This window comes from Macaca thibetana, chromosome 19, assembly GCF_024542745.1.
Source record: "Macaca thibetana thibetana isolate TM-01 chromosome 19, ASM2454274v1, whole genome shotgun sequence".
Taxonomy (NCBI): Eukaryota; Metazoa; Chordata; class Mammalia; order Primates; family Cercopithecidae; genus Macaca; species Macaca thibetana.
Window position 1 is genome coordinate 6,645,404 of NC_065596.1, and position 19,926 is coordinate 6,665,329.

A 19,926-nucleotide genomic window follows, 5' to 3' on the forward strand; every position below is an offset into this window, starting at 1 on the left:
GCCATTCTGCAACGAGAGGCAACAAGCACGAGGATAAAGGGAACACACTAGAGATGACAGAACCAAAAAGAAGATCTGTGGCATCATGGAGCAGGTAAAGAAGAAACGTGGGCCAGATGCGGTGGCTCACGCCTGTAATCCCAGCACTTTGGGTGGCTGAGGTTGCTGGATCACCTGAGGTCAGGAGTTCAGGACCAGCCTGGACAACATGGTGAAACCACATCTCCACTAGAAATACAAAAATTACCTGGGCGTGGTGGCACACACCTGTAGTCCCAGCTACTTGGGAGGCTGAGACAGGAGAATTGCTTGAGCCCAGGAGGCGGAGGTTGCAGTGAGCTGAGATCGCGCCACTGCACTCCAGCCTGGGGGACAGAACGTGACTCTGTCTCAAAAATAAATAAATAAAAATTCAAAAATTAGCCAGGCATGGTGGCGGGTGCCCGTAGTCCCAGCTACTCAGGAGACTGAGACAGGAGAATTGCTTGAACCCAGGAGGCGGAGGTTGCAGTGAGCCGAGATCAGGCCACTGCACTCCAGCCTGGGAGACAGAGCAAGACTCTGTCTAAAAACAACAACAACAACAACAACCACAACCAAGAAGAAACTTGTGAAGCTACCTCATTCTGGATTTCTTCTTAATGCTAGATAAATAAGCAAAAGGGCCAGTGGTGGTAGCTCACGCCTGTAATCCCAGCACTTTGGGAGGACAAGGCAGGCAGATCACTTGAGGTCAGCAGTTTGAGGCCAGCCTGACCAACATGGTGAAACCCCGTTTCTGCTAAAACTACAAAAAATTAGTGGTGCATCCTGTTATCCCAGCTACTCAGGAGGCTGAAGCAAGAGAATTGCTTCAACCCAAGAAGCAGAGCTTGCAGTGAGCCGAGATCGCGCCACTGCACTCCAGCCTGGGCGACAGAGTGAGACTCCATCTCAAAAAAAGAGTTTTTCTTTGTCAGGTGTGGTGGCTTATGGCCTGGAATCCAGTGCTTTCTGAGGCCAAGGCAGGAGGATCCCTTGAGGCTAGGAGTTCAAGACCAGCATGGACAACATAGTAAAGCCCCATTTCTACAAAAAAAAAAAAAAAAAAAAAAATCATTTTTTCTTTAAATGAGCTGGGTGTGCTGCATGTGCCTATAGTCCCAGCTACTCAGGAGGCAGGGAGGAGACTGGTTTCAGAATGATTCAAGCAGATTACGTTTATTGTGTACTTTATTATTATTATATGTATGTTTTTCGAGACAGAGTTTCGCTCTTGTTGACCAGGCTGGAGGGAAATTTGCAATCTCGGCTCACTGCAACCTCCACCTCCCAGGTTCAAGCAATTCTCCTGCCTCAGCCTCTCAAGTAGCCAGGATTATAGAAGCTTGCCACCATGTCCAGCTCATTGTTGTATTTTTAAGGGAGACGGGCTTTCATCATGTTGGCCAGGCTGGTCTCAAACTCCTGACCTCATGATCCGCCTTGGCCTCCCAAAGTACTGGGATTACAGGCGTGAGCCACTGCACCCGGCCTATTTCTGTTATTATTACATTGTAATAATACAACTGACCATAATGTAGAAACAGTGGGAGCCCTGAGCTTTATTTTCTGCAACTAGATAGTCCTATCTGGGAGTGATGGGAGACAGTGACAGATCATCAGGCATTAGATTCTCTCTGTCTCTCTCTCTTTTTTTTTTTTTTTTTTTTTTTTGAGACAGTCTCACTCCGTTGCCCAGGCTGGAGTGCAGTGGTGGGATCTCAGCTCATTTCAACCTCCACCTCCCAGGTTCAAGTGATTCTCGTGCCTCAGCCTCCCGAGTAGCTGAGATTACAGGTACGCGCCACCACACCCAGCTAATTTTTGTATTTTTAGTAGAGATGGGGTTTGCCTTGTTGGCCAGACCGTCTCAAACTCCTGACGTCAAGTGATCTGCCTGCCTCGGCCTCCCAAAGTGCTGGGATTACAGGCGTGAGCCACCGCGCACGGCAGCTTCCTTCCTTTTTATGAGGACATCTGGAGAGTCTTGAGTCTGTGACCCAACACTGTGAGCCCTGTCCATGCTCTGACCCCAGGACTCCCTGCCTGGAGTCTCAGAGTTGGAGAGAAACCTACAGGTCCAGCCTTCTGCAGCCTCTCCTCCTCTGCCACAGCTGGGAGCTCTGACCTGGCTAGAGGGCATGAGGCACCTTCAAGCATCTTGTCTCAAAAAAACAAATGTTTGGGCCAGGCTTAAATTCAGCAAACAGCCTGTGCTTCCGTGCAGGATGGCTGGGCCGGTGTGGGCTGGGGCAGGAACCCGGCGTTAACATGCAGCCAAGCCCCTCAGAGACACAAAACCTCTGTTTGCTTTGTGGACTTGACCCTTTGCCCCAGTAGACTGGAATCTGTGGGCTTCCCGCAGCCTTTGTCCACCCTGGGTGTGTTTTCCCTTTTTTCTGGTAACTGCCAATCTGGTGCCTCTTTCCCTGCATCAATCTTGCTCCCCATCAGCAACTGAGGCTTGAGTCTTTACTCTGGCCACACATCCGGCCAAGGGCACACTTATTTTATTTTGTTTTGTTTTGTTTTGTTTTTAGGCAGCCTGTTGCCCAGGCTGGAGTGCAGTGGTGGGATCTCGGCTCACTGCAACCTCCAACTCCCGGGTTCAAGCAATCCTCGTGCCTCAGCCTCTGGAGTAGCTGGGATTACAGGTGTGCACCACCATGCCCAGGTAATTTTTGTATTTTTAGTAGAGACGGGGTTTCTGCATGTTGGCCAGACTGGTCTCAAACTCCTGACCTCAGGTGATCCACCCACCTCAGCCTCCCAAAGGGCTGAGATTACAGGTGTGAGTCACTGTGCCCGGCCGATATTATAATTTATGGTAAGATAAATATTTGGTCTTTGCCCCAGTTCCTGACACAGAGCTCCTGAGATCTTTGTAATCTCCTGATTGATGGGAACATCTGATGCAGAGTTTCAAATTTCCTGGGTGACATGAGTGTGTTTTGTTCTAATGAGGTGACGCTTGGGAGGTTCCTGGGTCGGGGGTCAAGAAGATCAAGCCATGCTTATAAGCCTGGAGCTTTCCGCCTCACCCCATTTCTCTGGAAAGGGAAGAGGGCCTGGAAATGGAGTTATTAACCGATCATGGCTTCGTAACAAAGCTTCCATAAAAATCCCTCGGCTGGGCGCCGTGGCTCATGTCTGTAATCCCAGTACTTTGGGAGGCCGAGGCGGGTGGATCATGAGGTCAGGAGATCGAGACCATCCCGGCTAACACAGTGAAACCCCGTCTCTACTAAAAATACAAAAGATTAGCCGGGCGCGGTGGCGGGCGCCTGTAGTCCCAGCTACTCGGGAGGCTGAGGCAGGAGAACGGCGTGAACCCGGGAGGCGGAGCTTGCAGTGAGCCAAGATCGCACCACTGCACTCCAGCCTGGGTGACAGAGTGAGACTCCGTCTCAAGAAAAAAAAAAAAAATCCCTCAACAACAGAGTTTGAAGAGCTTCCACATTGGTAAACACTTCCACGTACCAGGAGGGTGGTGGACCCCACTCCATGGAGGCAGAACCTCCTGTCTCCCTCCAGACCCTGCTCTAGGTATCTCCTCATCTGGCTGTTCACCTGCATCTTCTTTTTATTATTATTATTATTATTACTAGTATTATTATTTTGAGATGGAGTTTTGCTCTTGTTGCCCAGGCTGGAGTACAGTGGTGCGATCTTAGCTCCCTGCAACCTTCACCTCCCAGGTTCAAGCAATTCTTCTGCCTCAGCCTCCCAAGTAGCTGGGATTACAGGCATGTGTCACCACACCCAGCTAATTTTGTATTTTTGGTAGAGACGGGGTTTCTCCATGTTGGTCAGGCTGGTCTTGAACTCCTGACTTCAGGTGATCCACCCACTTTGGGCTCCCAAAGTGCTTGGATTATAGGCGTGAGCCCCCACGCACAGCTATTATTATTTTTCTTTTTTCTGTTTCTTTTTCTTTTTTTTTTTTTTTTTTGAGACGGAGTTTCACTCTTGTTGCCCAGGCTGGAGCACAACGGTGCAATCTTGGCTCACTGCAACCTCCACCACCGGGTTCAAGCAATTCTCCTGTCTCAGCCTCCCAAGTAGCTGGGATTACAGATGTGTGTCACCATGCCTGGCTAATTTTTTGTATTTTTAGTAGAGACGGGGTTTCACTATGTTGGCCAGGCTGATCTCGAACTCTTGACTTCAGGTGATCACCTGCTTCAGCCTCCCAAAGTGCTGAGATTACAGGTGTGAGCCACTGCGCCTAGCCACCATTTTTTTTTTTTTTTTTTTTTTTTTTTTAAGCAGGGTCTTGTTCTGTCACCCAGGCTGGAGTGCAGGGGTGATCTTGGCTCACTGCAACGTCAACCTCCCAGACTCGAGCAGTCCTCCCTCCTCAGCCTCCTATGTAGCAGGGATCTCAGGTGGGTGCCTCCAACAGCTGGCTATTTTTTTGGTATTTTTCATAGAGACAGGGTCTCACCACGTTGTGCAATCTGGTCTTGAATTCCTGAGCTTGACTGATTCTCCCACCTTGGCCTCCCAAAGTGCTGGGATTACAGGTGTGAGCCACTGCACCTGGCCATGCCCCCCTTTTTAAAAAATAATACTTTTTAAAGTTTTGTTTTGTTTTTTTTTTTTAGATGACGTTTTGCTCTTGTTGCCCAGGCTGGAGTGCAATGGCGTGATTTCGGCTCACTGCAACCTCTGCCTCCCGGGTTCAGGTGATTCTTCTGTCTCAGCCTCCCAAGTAGCTGGGATTACAGGCATATGCCACCACACTTGGCTAATTTTTGTATTTTTAGTAGAGATGGGTTTTGAATTCCTGACCTCAGGTGATCCGCCCACCTTGGCCTCCCAAAGTGCTGGGATTACAGGCATGAGCCACTGCGGCTGGCTACCAATTTTTTTTTTTTAAGATGGAGTCTTGCTCTGTTGCCCAGGCTGGAGTACAAGGATGCAATCTCAGCTCACAGCAACCTCCACCTCCTGGGCTCAAGCAATTCTCCCATTCCAGCCCCCTAAGTAACTGGGACCACAGGCGCACACCACTATGCCCAGCTAATTTTTTGGATTTGTTGTAAAGACAGGGTTTCACCATGTTGCCCAGGCTGTTCTCAAACTCCTGAGCTTGAGTGATCCTCCCAACTTGGCTTCCCAAAGTGCTGGGATTACAGGAAGGGACTCTGTGCCCAGCCTAAGGGAGTCTTGATTTATAGCCAGTGCATTAGAAGTACAGGTGAAAACCTGTATCTGCCATCTGTTTGCAGATGGCATCTGCAGTAGGGACCGTCTTGTGGGACTGACCCCTTAACCTGTGGAATCTGATACTATCTTCAGGTAGATAGCTTCAGAACTAAATTGAATTTAAAAACCCCCAGCTAAAAAATAAAAAGACAAAAAACCACCCAAACAAAAAAAACCCACCCAGTTGGTGTCTGCTGGAGAATTACTTGATGTTTGGAAAAGTTCCCATACATCTAGTGTCAGAAATGTTGTGTTAAGGCCGGGCACAGTGGCTCATGCCTGTAATCCCAGTACTTTGGGAGTCTGAGGCTGGCAGATCACCTGAGGTCAGGAGTTCGAGACCAGCCTGGGCAACATGGTGAAACTCCATCTCTACTAAAAATAACAAGTCAGCTGGGCGTGGTGGTGCATGCCTGTAGTCCCAGCTACACGGGAGGCCAAGGCAGGAGAATCGTTTGAACCCGCAAGGCAGAGGGTTGCAGTGAGCGGAGATCATGCCATTGCACTTCAGCCTGGGTGACAGAATGAGACTCCATCTGAATAAAGAAAAACGAAAAGAAGGAAAAGAAAGAAATGTTGTGTTGAGTGATGTGTGAGCAGAAAAAAATTAATTTATGTTTTCTTCTTACTTTTGGTGTCACAAGTGGGATTTGGACGTGATGCAGATCTTAAGTGTATTAATACACTATCTCAATGACATTATGATATTATTGGAAACTGAAGATCAGGCTAGGACTGAGTTGAATGCAGTGGTGACCCACATGACCAACCAAAGCTGGCTAATAGCTGTCCAAATGGTGAAATTCTTAGAATAATCTAGGCAGGAGCCACCGAGGATAGTGCACAAGTGACTAAAAATAAATTGTTGGCCAGGTGTGGTGGCTTACACCTGTAATCCCAGCACTTTGGGAGGCCGAGGCAGGTGGATCACCTTAGGTCGGGAGTTCGAGATTAACCTGACCAACATGGAGAAATACTGTCTCTACTAAAAATACAAAATTAGCTGGGCATGTTGGTGCATGCCTGCAGTCCCAGTTACTCAGGAGGCTGAGGCAGGAGAATCGCTTGAACCCAGGGGGTGGAGGTTGCAGTGAGCTGAGATCTCACCACTGCACTCCAGCCCAAGTGACAGAGCAAGACTCCACCAAAAAAAAAAAAAAAAAAAAAAAAAAAGAAAGAAAAAAGAAAAAAACTGCCGGCTTGTTACACTAGGCGGGTGGATCCCCATCCTGGCTAACATGGTGAAACCCCGTCTCTACCAAACTAAGAAACATCAGTGTTTCTGAGGGAGTCTCCAGCAGCCACTGACTCAGTGGGAGACCAACACCTCTACTACCCCCAGGACCCATGTCAATTCAGAGTCCCAAACCTCTGCTCCCCATGAATTGGGGCTGGAAGAGTCTTCAGCAGGTCCAAGGCCAGCATGCACAAGCCCCACTGCCCAGAGAAGAGGGAGATTCGGGTCCTCCAGTGGTCCCCACGCCAATTTGTTTGACAGATTGCAGAGGTCCAAGCAAGCTGGTAGCCTCTGTGTCCCCCAGCCTCAGGCTTCAGTGTCTGGCACTCCAGCTTCACAGGCGTTTGCAGTGGGGCATCCTCAGGGAATACAAAGTTTTGTGAAGACCTGGAGATCTTTTTTCAAAAGCACAATTACAAGTTTTCACACAGACTAGTCTTCATTCATACCTAAAACTCTCACTTCTGGTAGAAAATATGCACCAGTGAAAAACAGGGCATGGGGCTGGGCATGGTGGGTCATGCCTATAATCCCAGCACTTTGGGAAGCTGAAGCAGGAGGATTGCTTCAGCACAAGAGTTCAAGACCAGCCTGGGCAACTTAGTGAGTTGCTGTCTCTACAAAAGATAAAAAATTAGCTGGGTATGGTGGTGTGCGCCTGTAGTCCCAGCTACTTGGGAGGCTGAGGTGGGAGGATGGATTGAGCCTGAGAATTTGAGGCTGCAGTGAATCAAGATCTCCCCACTGCACTCCACCCTGGGCAACAGAGCAAGATTCTCTTTCTAAAAATGTTTTAAAATAAAAATAAATAGTCTGGGCATGGTGGCTCATGCCTGTAATCCCAGCACTTTGGGAGGCAGAAGTGGGCAGATCACCTGAGGCCAGGAGTTTGAGACCAGGCTGGCCAACATAGCAAAACCCCATCTCTACTAAAAATACAAAAGTTAGCCAGGCCTGTGGCACACCTCTGTAATCCCAGCTACTTGGGAGGCTGAGGCAGGAGAATCGCTTGAACCCAGGAGGCAGAGGCTGCAATGAGCTGAGATCGCACCACTGTACCCCAGCCTGGGCAATAGGGCGAGACTCCATCTCAGAATAATAATAAAAAATAAATAAATAATATTTAGTCTTTTGACCCCAGTTCCTGACACAGAGTGATGGGAATGTCTGACACAGAGCTCCTAAATCCCCTAGAATTTCCTGGGTGACAAGAGCGTCTTTGGTTCTAAAAAGATGACTCTTTGTGGGTTCCTGGGTGGGGACCAAAAAGACCAAGCCATGATTAGAAGCCTGGAGCTTTCAGCCCCACCCCCTTTCTCTGGAGACCGGAGGGGAGCTGGAGACTGAGTTAATAATCAATCATGCCTTCACAATGAAGCCTCCATAAAAATCCCCAAAAGATGGGGTTTGAAGAGCTTCCGAGTTGACGAACACATCTGCAGGTTGCAAGGGTGGGGTACCCCACTCTACAGAGACCATTGTGTCTCAAGGCGGGGCCGTTTTGTGGGATTGAGCCCTTAACCTGTGGGATCTGATGCTGCGTCTGAGTAGATAGCATCAGAACCAAATTGCATCAGAGGAATCCCAGCTGGTGTCCACTGGAAAATTGCTTGCTATGTGGAAAAAATAAAAACAACCCGCACATCTGGTGTCAGAAGTGTAGTGTTGAGTGGGGTGTGTGTTTTGTTTGTTTCTCTTACAATAAGTTTTGAAATAAAACCAATATTCAGCCGCAAAGCAACTGCATTGGTCACATTTCTGCAACGATTGTGTTGATGTTTTTCTTGATTTCGTCAAACATGAGAGCCACGGGGGGCTGCAGATTTTCATAACAAGGCCTTCAGGATAAATTGGCTTTTGAAATTATTTTGTGATTTAAAAAAAAAAAGAAAAACCAAATTTAAAAAATAAATTAAAAGAAGATTTAATAATATTTATATGTATTCAAAAGAAGTTTTAATAAGATTTATATGTATTCACCAGGAAACATTTTTATGATTTGTTTTGGAAGGACAAAAGCAATCTTCACAGTAATGTGAATTTTGTAATCTAATTTTTTTTTTTTCTTTTTTTAGATTTTTGAGGCAGGGTCTCACTCCCATCACCCAGGCTGAAGTGCAGTGGTGTGATCACGACTCACTGCAGCCTCGACTTCCAGGCTCAGGTGGTCCTCCCACCTCAGCCTCCTGTGTAGCTGGGACCACAGGCACGCACCACCACACCAGACTAATATTTGTCTTTTTTGTAGAGATGCAGTTTCACCATGTTGCCCAGGCTGGTCTCAAACTCCTGGGCTCAGATGATCGTCCTGCCTCCCAAAGTGGTGAAGCACTGCACCCAGCTCATTTTTCTAAGGAAAGAAAAAAAAGTCTTCCTCTCTACATTTTTTTTTTTCATGTTTGAGGGCTCTGCATTGCTGGGGCAACTGTGGATTTGATCAGCTCCTTGAACAATCCATTGCCAGGTCAGGACTTGGAGAAAGCAATGTAGATGACCCAGAGAGGGGCAGCAACTGGCTGCAGGCCACACAGCAATTTCATTATGATTCCATCCTTAGGCCGGGTGCAGTGGCTCATGCCTGTAATCCCAGCACTTTGGAAGGCCGAGGTGGGCAGATCACTTGAGGTCAGGAGCTCAAGACCAGACTGGCCAACATGGCGAAACCCTGTCTCTACTAAAAATATGAAAATTAGCTGGGCGCGGTGGCGGAAGCCTGTAATGCCAGCTACTCGGGAGGCTGAGGCAGGAGAATCACTTGAACCCGGGAGGCAGTGGTTGCAGTGAGCCAAGATTACGCTACTGCACTCCAGCCTGGGTGACAGAGCAAGAGTCTGTCTCAATAAAAAAAAAAAAAAGATTCCATCCTGGTGGGGTAGGTGGCATGAGGTCAGCTACCTCCTGAGAGCCACCAGTTTTGGGATGATCCTCAATCCCAGCCCCAGTCTGAGACCTGGCTCTGGGGAGGATAGAATGTAGGGGAGACCCTCCATCCTTGCCGTGCTGTGCCCCAGGTGGGCCTGGAGCCAGCCACACCTGAAGCTGACATAGCCCTGGGCCTGGGTAGGAGGCAAGTGGAGTCGTTCCAGTGGAAACTTACCTGCTTCCTGCCTGGTCTTGTCCTCTACTCTGCCTGGCTTCTTGACAACTCTCCCGCTGTACCAGAAAGAACAGGAATTCGGGGCCTCAGTATTAGCTTAAGCTACAGATACCAAGATCAGCAGGGGAGACAGAGACAAGCCTGTGGACCTAAAGGGGAGGGGCCCCACCTCACAGTCATTTAGGAGAACATTCAACATGGCTGCAGGATAGGGCTCAGAGGGCGAGGAGGAAAAGGAGGCAAGGGCACTGCCGAGGGTGCTGGGGTAGGCAGCAGGGTTGCCCGGAGGAAGAGAAGATTCTGGGAGGAGGCCTCTGGAGCTGCTCGGTTGAAGTCACCCAGTTGACCTTATGCAGAGGTTCCAGGATTCCTGTGGAATCGGCTCAGCAGCAGGGTACTGAGCTGCCGGGAAGAGGTCAGGGCTCTTGGTGCATGCAAAAATGCTAAATAAAACATTAGCAAATTGAGTTCAGCTGTGCTTTAAAAGACACTATACTAGGAGTATGCAGGCTCTTATTCCAAAGAGACAAGGAGGCCGGGCGCGGTGGCTCAAGCCTGTAATCCCAGCACTTTGGGAGGCCGAGACGGGCAGATCACGAGGTCAGGAGATCGAGACCATCCTGGCTAACACGGTGAAACCCCGTCTCTACTAAAAAATACAAAAAACTAGCCGGGCGAGGTGGCGGGTGCCTGTAGTCCCAGCTACTCGGGAGGCTGAGGCAGGAGAATGGCGTAAACCCGGGAGGTGGAGCTTGCAGTGAGCTGAGATCCGGCCACTGCACTCCAGCCTGGCGACAGAGCGAGACTCCGTCTCAAAAAAAAAAAAAAAAAAAAAAAGAGACAAGTTTCACTCTGTTATCCAGGCTAGAGTGCAGTGGCATGGTCATAGCTCCTTGCAGCCTAGAACTCTTGGGCTCAAGCAATCCTTCTTCCTCTGCTTCCTGAGTAGCTAGAACTATAGGTACACACCACCCTGCCTGATTAATTTTTTTATTTTTAGAGATGGAGGTCTCACTATATTTTTCCAGTTGGTTTCAAATTCCTGGCCTCAAGCGATCCTCCTGCCTCAGGCTTTGAAAGCCCTGGGATTATAGGCATGAGCCACCAAATCCAGCAATAAACATCAATACTTTTTTTTTTTTGCCTGGGGCGGTGGCTCACGCCTGTAATCCCAGCACTTTGGGAGACCGAGGCAGGTGGATCACGAGGTCACGAGATCGAGACCATCCTGAACATGGTGAAACCTCATCTATACTAAAAATACAAAAAATTAGCTGGGCATGGTGGCAGGTGCCTGTAATTCCAGCTACTCGGGAGGCTGAGGCAGGAAAATGGCGTGAACCTGGGAGGTGGAGTTTGCAGTGAGCTGAGATTGCTCCACTGCACTCCAGCCTGGGTGACAGAGCGAGACTCCCTCTCAAAAGCAAAACAAAACAAAAACTTTTTTTTTTTTTTTGAGATGCAGTTTCACTCTTGTTGCCCAGGCTGAAGTGCGATGGCACAATCTTGGCCCACCGCAGCCTCCGCCTCCCGGGTTCAAGCGATTCTCCTGCCTTGGCCTCCTGAGTAGCTGGGCCTGCAGGCATGTGCCACCATACCCAGCTAATTTTTTTTTTTTTTTTAAGTAGAGATGGGGTTTCTCCATGTTGGTCAGGCTGATCTTGAACTCCTGACCTCAGGTGATCCACCTGCCTCGGCCTCCCAATGTGCTGGGAGCCACCACGCCTGGCAAACATCAATACTTTTTTTTTTTTTTTTTTGAGATGGAGTCTCACTCTGCTGCCCAGGCTGGAGTGCAGTGGCGCCCTCTCGCCTCACTGCAAGCTCCGCCTCCTGGGTTCACGCCATTCTCCTGCCTCAGCCTCCTGAATAGCTGGGACTACAGGCACCCACCACCACGCCCAGCTAATTTTTTGTATTTTTAGTAGAGACGGGGTTTCACCGTGTTAGCCAAGATGGTCTCGATCTCCTGACCTCATGATCTGCCCGCCTTGGCCTCCCAAAGTGCTGGGATTATAGGCGTGAGCCACCATGCCCGGCCATCAATACTTTTAATATGGGTAAACTTCTTGGCGCATATTGTATGCTCAATAAATGTAAATAGTTTCTTTTTTTCTTTCTTTTTGAGAAAAGTTCTCACTCTGCTGTCCAGGCTGGAGTGTAGTAGCATGATCTTGGCTCACTACAACCTCCCCCTCCTGGGCTCAAGTGGTCCTCCCAAGTAGCTGGGACTATGGGTACAAGCCCCCACAGCTGGCTAGTTTTTATATTTTTGTATTACAAGCATGAGCCAGTGTACCTGGCCAATAATTTCAAAACGTTATTTTCTGGCTATAAAAATGAATCACTTTAAATATTAAATATAGGCCAGGCACGGTGACTCATGCCTACAACCTCAGCACTTTGGGAGGGCGAGGCGGGTGGATCACCTGAGGTCAGCAGTTTGAGACCAGCCCGGGCAACATGACGAAACTCCATCTCTACTAAAAATACAAAAAATTAGCCGGGTGTGATGGCGGACACCTGTAATTTCACCTACTTGGGAGGTTGAGGCAGGAGAATCGCTTGAACCCAGGAGGTGGAGGTTGCAGTGAGCTGAGATCGCACCATTGCACTCCAACCGGGGCAGTAAGAGTGAAACTCCATCTCGGGGAGGAAAAAAAAAATTAAATATAGGCCCAGTATGGTGGCTGACACCTGTAATCCCAGCACTTTGGGAACCTGAGACAGGCAGATCACAAGGTCAGGAGTTGGAGACCAGCCCGGCAACATGTTGAAAATCCATCTTTACTAAAAGTACAAAAATTAGCTGGGTGTGGTGGCATGCACCTGTAATCCCAGCTACTCGGGAGGGTAAGGCAGGAGAATTGCTTGAACCCAGGAGGCGGAGGTTGCAGTGAGCCAAGATTGTGCCACTGCACTCCAGCCTGGGCAACAGAGCAAGACTCTGTCTCGAAAAAATTAAAAAATAATAAATATATATTATGGAAAAGGGAACTCTACATATCCTTGATTCTTTTTTAGCACAGAATAATGATCCTCAAGTAAGGATGATTCTGCTCTCCTACTCCATCCCAGGCCCCAGGGAACATTGGCCATGTCTAGAAACAATTTTGATTGTCACTAGAGGGGATGCTGGTGCTACTGGCACCTAGTGGGATGAAGCCAGAGATGTTGCTAAACATCCTACAGGCCAGGTGTGATGGCTTATGCCTGTAATCTCAGTAATTTGGGAGGCCAAGGTGAGTGAATCACTTGAGGTCAGGAGTTCGAGACCAGCCTGGCCAACATGGTGAAACTCCATCTCTACTGAAAATACAAAAATTAGCCACGCATGGTGGCACATGCCTGTAATCCCAGCTACTCGGGAAGGCCGAGGCAGGAGGATTGCTTGAACGTGGGAGGTGGAGGTTGTAGTGAGCCAAGATCACACCATGCACTCCAGCCTAGGTGACAGACCTATACTCCCTCTTAATATATATATAATTTGTCTTAAAAAAGTAAAGTTTTATATATGAAGAATATATACATATATATGAAGTTTTCTATATGAAGAATATATATATCATATATATATGAAGTTTTAGCCAACGTGATTAGGTATGAAACAAAAATTGAAAATTTCTGCATCCAAATTGGAAAAGAAGAAATAAAATGGGCCGGACGTGGTGGCTCACGCCTGTAATCCCAGCACTTTGGGAGGCCGAGGCGGGTGGATCACGAGGTCAGGAGATCAAGACCATCCTGGCTAACACGGTGAAACCCCGTCTCTACTAAAAACACAAAAAATTAACCGGGCGTGGTGGCGGGCGTCTGTAGTCCCAGCTACTCGGGAGGCTGAGGCAGGAGAATGGCGTGAACCGGGGAGGTGGAGCTTGCAGTGAGCCGAGATCGCGCCACTGCACTCCAGTCTGGGAGACACAGCGAGACTCTGTCTCAAAAAAAAAAAAAAAAAAAAGAAATAAAATGATCCCTGTTTGCAGATGACATGATCTTATAGAGTATCCCAGAAGTTACACACACGTCCACAGAAACCTGTTAAAATAAGCAAATAGAGCAAATTTGCAGAATACGAAACCAAAAAATCAATTTTATTGGCTAGGCGCGGTGGCTCATGCCTGTAATCCTAGCACTTTGGGAGGCTGAGGTGGGTGGATCATGAAGTCAAGAGATCGAGACCATCCTGGCCAACATGGGGAAACCCCGTCTTTACTAAAAATACAAAAATTAGCTGGGCATGGTGGTGCGCACCTGTAGTCCCAGCTACTCAGGAGGCTGAGGCAGGAGAATAGCTTGAAACCGGGAGGTGGAGGTTGCAGGGAGCCGAGATCATACCACTGCACTCTAGCCTGGGCCACAGAGAGAGACTCCATCTCCAGGGGAAAAAAAAAAAAATCGATTGTATTTTTACACCACTAACAATGAACAATCTGAAAAGGAAATTAGGCAAACAGGGCAGGCACAGTGGCTCACATCTGTAATTCCAACACTTTGGGAAGCTGAGACAGGAGGACCACTTGAGCCCAGGAGTTCAAGACCAGCCTGGGTAACATAGCAAGACCCCAATACAAAAAATTTTAGGATTAGCCAGGCATGCTGGTGCTTTCTGTAGTCATAGCTACTCAGGACACTGAGGTTGGAGGATTACTTGAGCCCTGGAGGTTGAGGCTGCAGTGAGCTATGATCATACCACTGCATCCCAGCCTCTGTGACAGAGACCCTGTCTCTACAACAACAACATAAAAAGAAACCAATTCCAGTTTGTTGTTGGAGAAAGGAGAAAAACGAAAGCACAAAGAACCTCCACCACTATCGCCACCAGCACAACCCTGCAGGAGCCCAGAGGATACTGGGGTCACCTTCAGCCTCCCCTGCTTCCCACCACTGGCTGCCTGCATTCTTGGACCTGGTCCCACCATCTGTTACAACATGGAGGATTACCACTAAGTTCTAGGCATGCAGAGACATGCCTCACCCCAGGATGTGAAAAAGACATATGAGGTCGGGTGAGGTGGCTCTCGCCTATAATCCCAGCACTTTGGGAGAATGACACAGGAAGATCACTTGAGCCCAAGAGTTCGAGACCAGCCTGGGTAACATAGTGGGGCCCCATCTCTACAAAAAATTTTAAAAATCAGCCAGGTGTGATGGTGCATGCTTGTAGTCCCACTTACTTGGAAGGCTGAGGTGGGAGGATCACTTAAACCCAGAGGTTCATGGCTGCAGTGAGTTTGGGCCACTACACTCTAGTCTGAGAGACAGTGAGAGAGTGAGAATTTGTCTTTAAAAAGTAAAAATAAAAATATGTAGTGTTAAGTTTAGGTGGGTTTTTTGTTTTTGTTTTTGTTTTTGTTTTTTTGAGATGGAGTCTCACTCTATCACCCAGGCTGGAATGCAGTAGTACGATCTCAGCTCACTGTAGCCTCCACCTCCTGGGTTCAAGTGATCCTCCCACCTCAGCCTCCCAAGTAGCTGAGATTATAGGTGCCCAGCTAAGTTTTATATTTTTAGTAGAGATGGGGTTTCACCATGTTGGCCAGGCTGGTCTTGAACTCTTGGCCTCAAGTGATCCACCTACTCAGCCTCCCAGAGTGCTGGAATTACAGGCATGAGCCACTGCACCCGGCCAAGGTTGGGTTTTTAAAAGTAAAAATGGTGAACTCTGTCTGGCTATTTGCTTTAGAAAAGGAAAAAAAAAAACAAAAAACAAAAAACAGAAGTGGCATAACTGAGGCTCACTGCAAGATTGCAGCTCACTATAAGAAAAAATTCCACTTATGGTAGTGTCCAAAAGAATAAAAAACTTAAGAAAAACTTAGCCAAGGAGGTGAAAGACTTGTACACTGAAAACTGTAAAACATTGCTGAAATAAATTAAAGACAAAAATACAAGAAAGACATCCCATGTTCATGGATTGGAAGACGTAATAGTGCTAACATGGCTATAGTACCCACAGTGATCTGTTGATTGAATGCAATCCTATCAAAATCTCGATGTTATTTTCAGAAAGAGAAAAATCCATTCTTAAATTCATCTCAAGCAACCTTGAGGTCAAAATTGTATAGACAGACATACAGATCAATAAAAGACATGGAGAGCCCAGAAATAAACCCTTAATACATGGTGAGGTGATTTTTGACAAGGATGCCAAGACTATTAAATGGGAAAGGACAGGTGTTTTTCAACAAATTGTGCTGAAAACTGGATATCCACAGCAAAATGATGACGGTGGACCCTGTATTAGTCCATTTTCATGCTGCTAGTAAAGACATACCTGAGGCTGGGAAGAAAAAGAGGTTTAATTGGACTTACAGTTCCACATGGCTGGGGAGGCCTTAGAATCATGGCAGGAGGCAAAAGCACTTCTTTACATGACAGTGGCAAGAGAAAATGAGGAAGACACAAAGCGGAAACCCTTGATAAAACCATCAGATCTCGTGAGACTTACTACCACGAGAACAGTAAGGGGGAAACCACCCCCATGATTCAATTATCTCCCACCAGGTCCCTCCCACAACACGTGGGAATTATGGGAGTACAATTCAAGATGAGATTTGGGTGGGGACACACAGCCAAATCATATCATTCTGTCCCTGGCCCCTGCCAAATCTCATATCCTCACATTTCAAAACCAATCGTGTCTTCCCAACAGTCCCCCAATGTCTTAACTCGTTTCAGCATTAACTCAAAAGTCCACAGTCCAAAGTCTCATCTGAGACAAGAAAGTCACTTCTGCCTATGAGCCTGTAAAACCAAAAGCAAGCTAGTTATTTCCTAGATAAAATGGGAGTACAGACATTGGGTGAATACAACCATTCCAAATGGAAGAAATTGGCCAAAACAAAGGGGCGACAGGCCCCATGCAAGTCTGAAATCCGGTGGGGCAGTCAACTCCTAAAGCTCCAAAATTATCTCCTTTGACTTCATGTCTCACATCCAGGTCATGCTGATGCAAGAGGTGGGTTCCCATGATCTTGGGCAGCTCCATCCCTGCAACTTTGCAGGGTACAGCCTCCCTCCCGGCTGCTTTCATGGGTTGATGTTGAGTGTCTGTGGCTTTTCCAGGCATATTGTGCAAGCTGTCGGTGGATCTACCATTCTGGTGTCTGGAGGACAGTGGCCCTGTTCTCACAGCTCCACTAGGTAGTACCCCAGTAGGGACTCTGCATAGGGGCTCTGACCCCACATTTCCCTTTTGCCCTGCCCTAGCAGAGGTTCTCCATGAGAGTACCACCCTTACAGCAAACTTCTGCCTGGGCATCCAGGCATCTCTATACATCTTCTGAAATCTATGTGGAGGTTCCCAAACCTTGATTCTTGACTTCTGTGCACCCACAGTCTCAACGCCATGTGGAAGCTGCAAAGTCTTGGGGCTTGCACCATCTGAAGCCATGGTCTGAGCTCTGCATTGGCCTTTTTCAGCCATGGCTGGAGCAGCTGGGATGCAGGACACCAAGTCCCTGGACTGCACATAGTTTGGGGACCCTGGGCCCAGGCCACAAAACCACTTTTTCCTCCTAGGCCTCCAGCCCTGTGATGGGAGGGGCTGCTGTGAAGACCTCTGACATGCCCTGGAGACATTTTCCCCATTGTCTTGGGGAATAACATTCGGTTCCTCATTACTTATGCAAATTTCTGCAGCTGGCTTGAATTTCTCCTTAGAAAATGGAATTTTCTTTTCTATCACATTGTCAGGCTGCAAATTTTTCAAACTTTTATACTCTGTTTCCCTTTTAAAACTTAATGCTTTTTTTTTTTTTCCCACAAAGTAGTATTCTATTTTTTATTATTATTATACTTTAAGTTCTAGGGTACATGTGCACAACGTGCAGGTTTGTTACATATGTATACTTGTGCCATGTTGGTGTGCTGCACTCATCAACTCGTCATTTACATCAGGTATAACTCCCAATGCCATCCCTCCCCACTCCCCTCTCCTCAAAATAGGCCCCAGTGTGTGATGTTCCCCTTTTAAAACTGAATGCTTTTAACAGCACCTAAGTCACCTCTTGGATGCTTTGCTGCTAAGAAACTTCTTCCACCAGATACCCCAAATCATCTCTCTCGAGTTCAAAGTTCCACAAATCTCTAGGTCAGGGGCAAAATGCTGCCAGTCTCTTTGTTAAAACATAACAACAGTCGGCCGGGCGCGGTGGCTCAAGCCTGTAATCCCAGCACTTTGGGAGGCCGAGATGGGTGGATCATGAGGTCAGGAGATCGAGACCATCCTGGCTAACACGGTGAAACCCCATCTCTACTAAAAATAAAAAAACTAGCCGGGCGAGGTGGCGGGCGCCTGTAGTCCCAGCTACTCGGGAGGCTGAAGCAGGAGAATGGCGTAAACCCGGGAGGCGGAGCTTGCAGTGAGCTGAGATCCGGCCACTGCACTCCAGCCTGGGCGACAGAGCGAGACTCTGTCTCAAAAAAAAAAAAACATAACAACAGTCACCTTTGCTCCAGTTCCCAACATGTTCCTCATCTCCATCTGAGACCACCTCAGTCTGGACCTTATTGTCCGTATCACTACCAGCGTTTTGGGCAAAGCTATTCAACAAGTCTCTAGGAAGTTCCAAACTCTCCCACATTTTCCTGTCTTTTTCTGAGACTTCCGAACTGTTCCAACCTCTGCCTGTTACCCAGTTCCAAAGTCACTTCCACATTTTCAGGTATCTTTTCAGGAATGCCCCACTCCCAGTACCAATTTACTGTATAGTCTATGTTCACACTGCTGACAAAGACATGTCCATGACTGAGAGAAAAAGAGGTTTAATTGGACTGGCAGTTCCCCATGGCTGGGGAGGCCGCAGAATCACGGCAGGAGGTGAAAAGCATTTCTTACATGGTGGTGGCAAGAGAAAATGAGGAAGATAAAAGCGGAAACTCCTGATAAAACCATCAGATCTCGGCCCGGTGTGGTGGCTCATGCCTGTAATCCTAGCACTTTGGGAGGCCGAGGTGGGCAGATTGCCTGAGCTCAGGAGTCCGAGACCAGCCTGGGCAATACAGTGAAACCCTGTCTCTACTAAAATACAAAAAATCAGATGGGCGTGGTGGCAGGCACCTGTAGTCCCAGCTACTTGGGAGGCTGAGGCAGGAGAATCGCTTGAACCCAAGAGGCGGAAGTTACAGTGAGCTGAGATCATGTCACTGCACTCCAGCCTGGGCAAAAAAGCGAGACTCTGTCTCAAAAACAAAACAAAAACTATCAGATCTCGTGAAACTTATTCACTAAGAGCAAGAACAGTATGGGAGAAATTGCCCCTGTGATTCAATTATCTCCCACTGGATCCCTCTCACAATACGTGAGAATTATGGGAGTACAATTCAAGATGAGATTTGGACGGGAACACAAAGCTGAACCATATCAGACCCTTACATCATATACAAAAATTAACCCAAAATGAAACTGTAAATTTCCCCTTTTTTTGTGATCAGGTGCAGTGGCTCATGACTGTAATCTCAGCAGTTTGGGAGGCTGAGGCAGGCAGATAACTTGAAGTCAGGAGTTCCAGATCAGCCTGATCAACATGGTGAAACCCTATCTCTACAAAAATACAAAAATTAGCCAGGCATGGTAGTGTGTGCCTGTAATCCCAGCTACTCAGGAGGCTGAGGTACGAGAATCGCTTGAACCCAGGAGGTGGAGGCTGCAGTGAGCTGTGATTGCACCACTGCACTCCAGCTTTTTTTTTTTTTTTTTTTTTTTTGAGACAGGGTCTTGCTCTGTTGCCCAGGTTGGAGTGCAGTGGTACAATCGTGGCTCACTGCAGCCTTGATCTCTGGGGCCAAGGGATCCTCCCACCTCAGCCTCCCAAGTAGGTGGGACTACAGATGCATGCCATCATGCCTAGCTATTTTTTTTTTCTAGAGACAAGGTTTCTCCATGCTGCCCAGGCTGGCCTCAAACTCCTAGGCTCAAGCGATCCTCCTGCCTCAGCCTCCCTAAGTGCTGGGATTATAAGCATGAGCCACTGTGCCCGGCTTGCAGTTTCTTACAAAGTCAAACGTATATCTACTCTCAGATCCAGCCATTTTACTTCTAGATACTTACCCCAAGAAAAATGAAAATGTTACCCAAGAAAAAGGGGGCTCATTTGCCTAGTAACAAACAGCTCTCCAAAAGAATGCAGGTTTTGATCAATAGGGGTTTCATTACTTGTCCCAAGTAAGCAAAGAATCAGGAGTGGGCTTTGCTTTTTTTCCACTGCAGTGTCCCCAAGAGGGAAAGTGACAGGAGGGTTTTCTGGGGCAATGGAGAGCGGAGAGGGTACATCATTGCATGCATAGAAAGTGTCGCAGTGGCACAGACGCAAGGAGCCGTCACGCCAGCACATAGGTCACATTGTGAAGGCATTGAGCT

The 19,926-nt window shown here is 47.8% G+C and overlaps 1 protein-coding gene across 26 annotated transcripts in view; it reads right to left on the bottom strand.

The window, feature by feature from the left end:
- Positions 1-19,926, bottom strand: part of CCDC124 (coiled-coil domain containing 124) — a 112,976-nt gene that overhangs the window by 27,949 nt on the left and 65,101 nt on the right. For 3 of the 26 annotated variants that reach the window (XM_050769801.1, XM_050769809.1, XM_050769787.1), the window contains exon 1: positions 4,573-4,582. The exons of 20 other annotated variants lie outside the window; for them this stretch is intronic. The gene's annotated coding sequence lies outside the window, so the exon portion shown is untranslated. Of the gene's footprint in view, positions 1-4,572; positions 4,583-5,359; positions 5,371-11,810; positions 11,821-19,926 lie in introns of those variants that run through there. 3 more of the 26 variants (XM_050769803.1, XM_050769800.1, XM_050769788.1) reach the window with 3 other exon arrangements.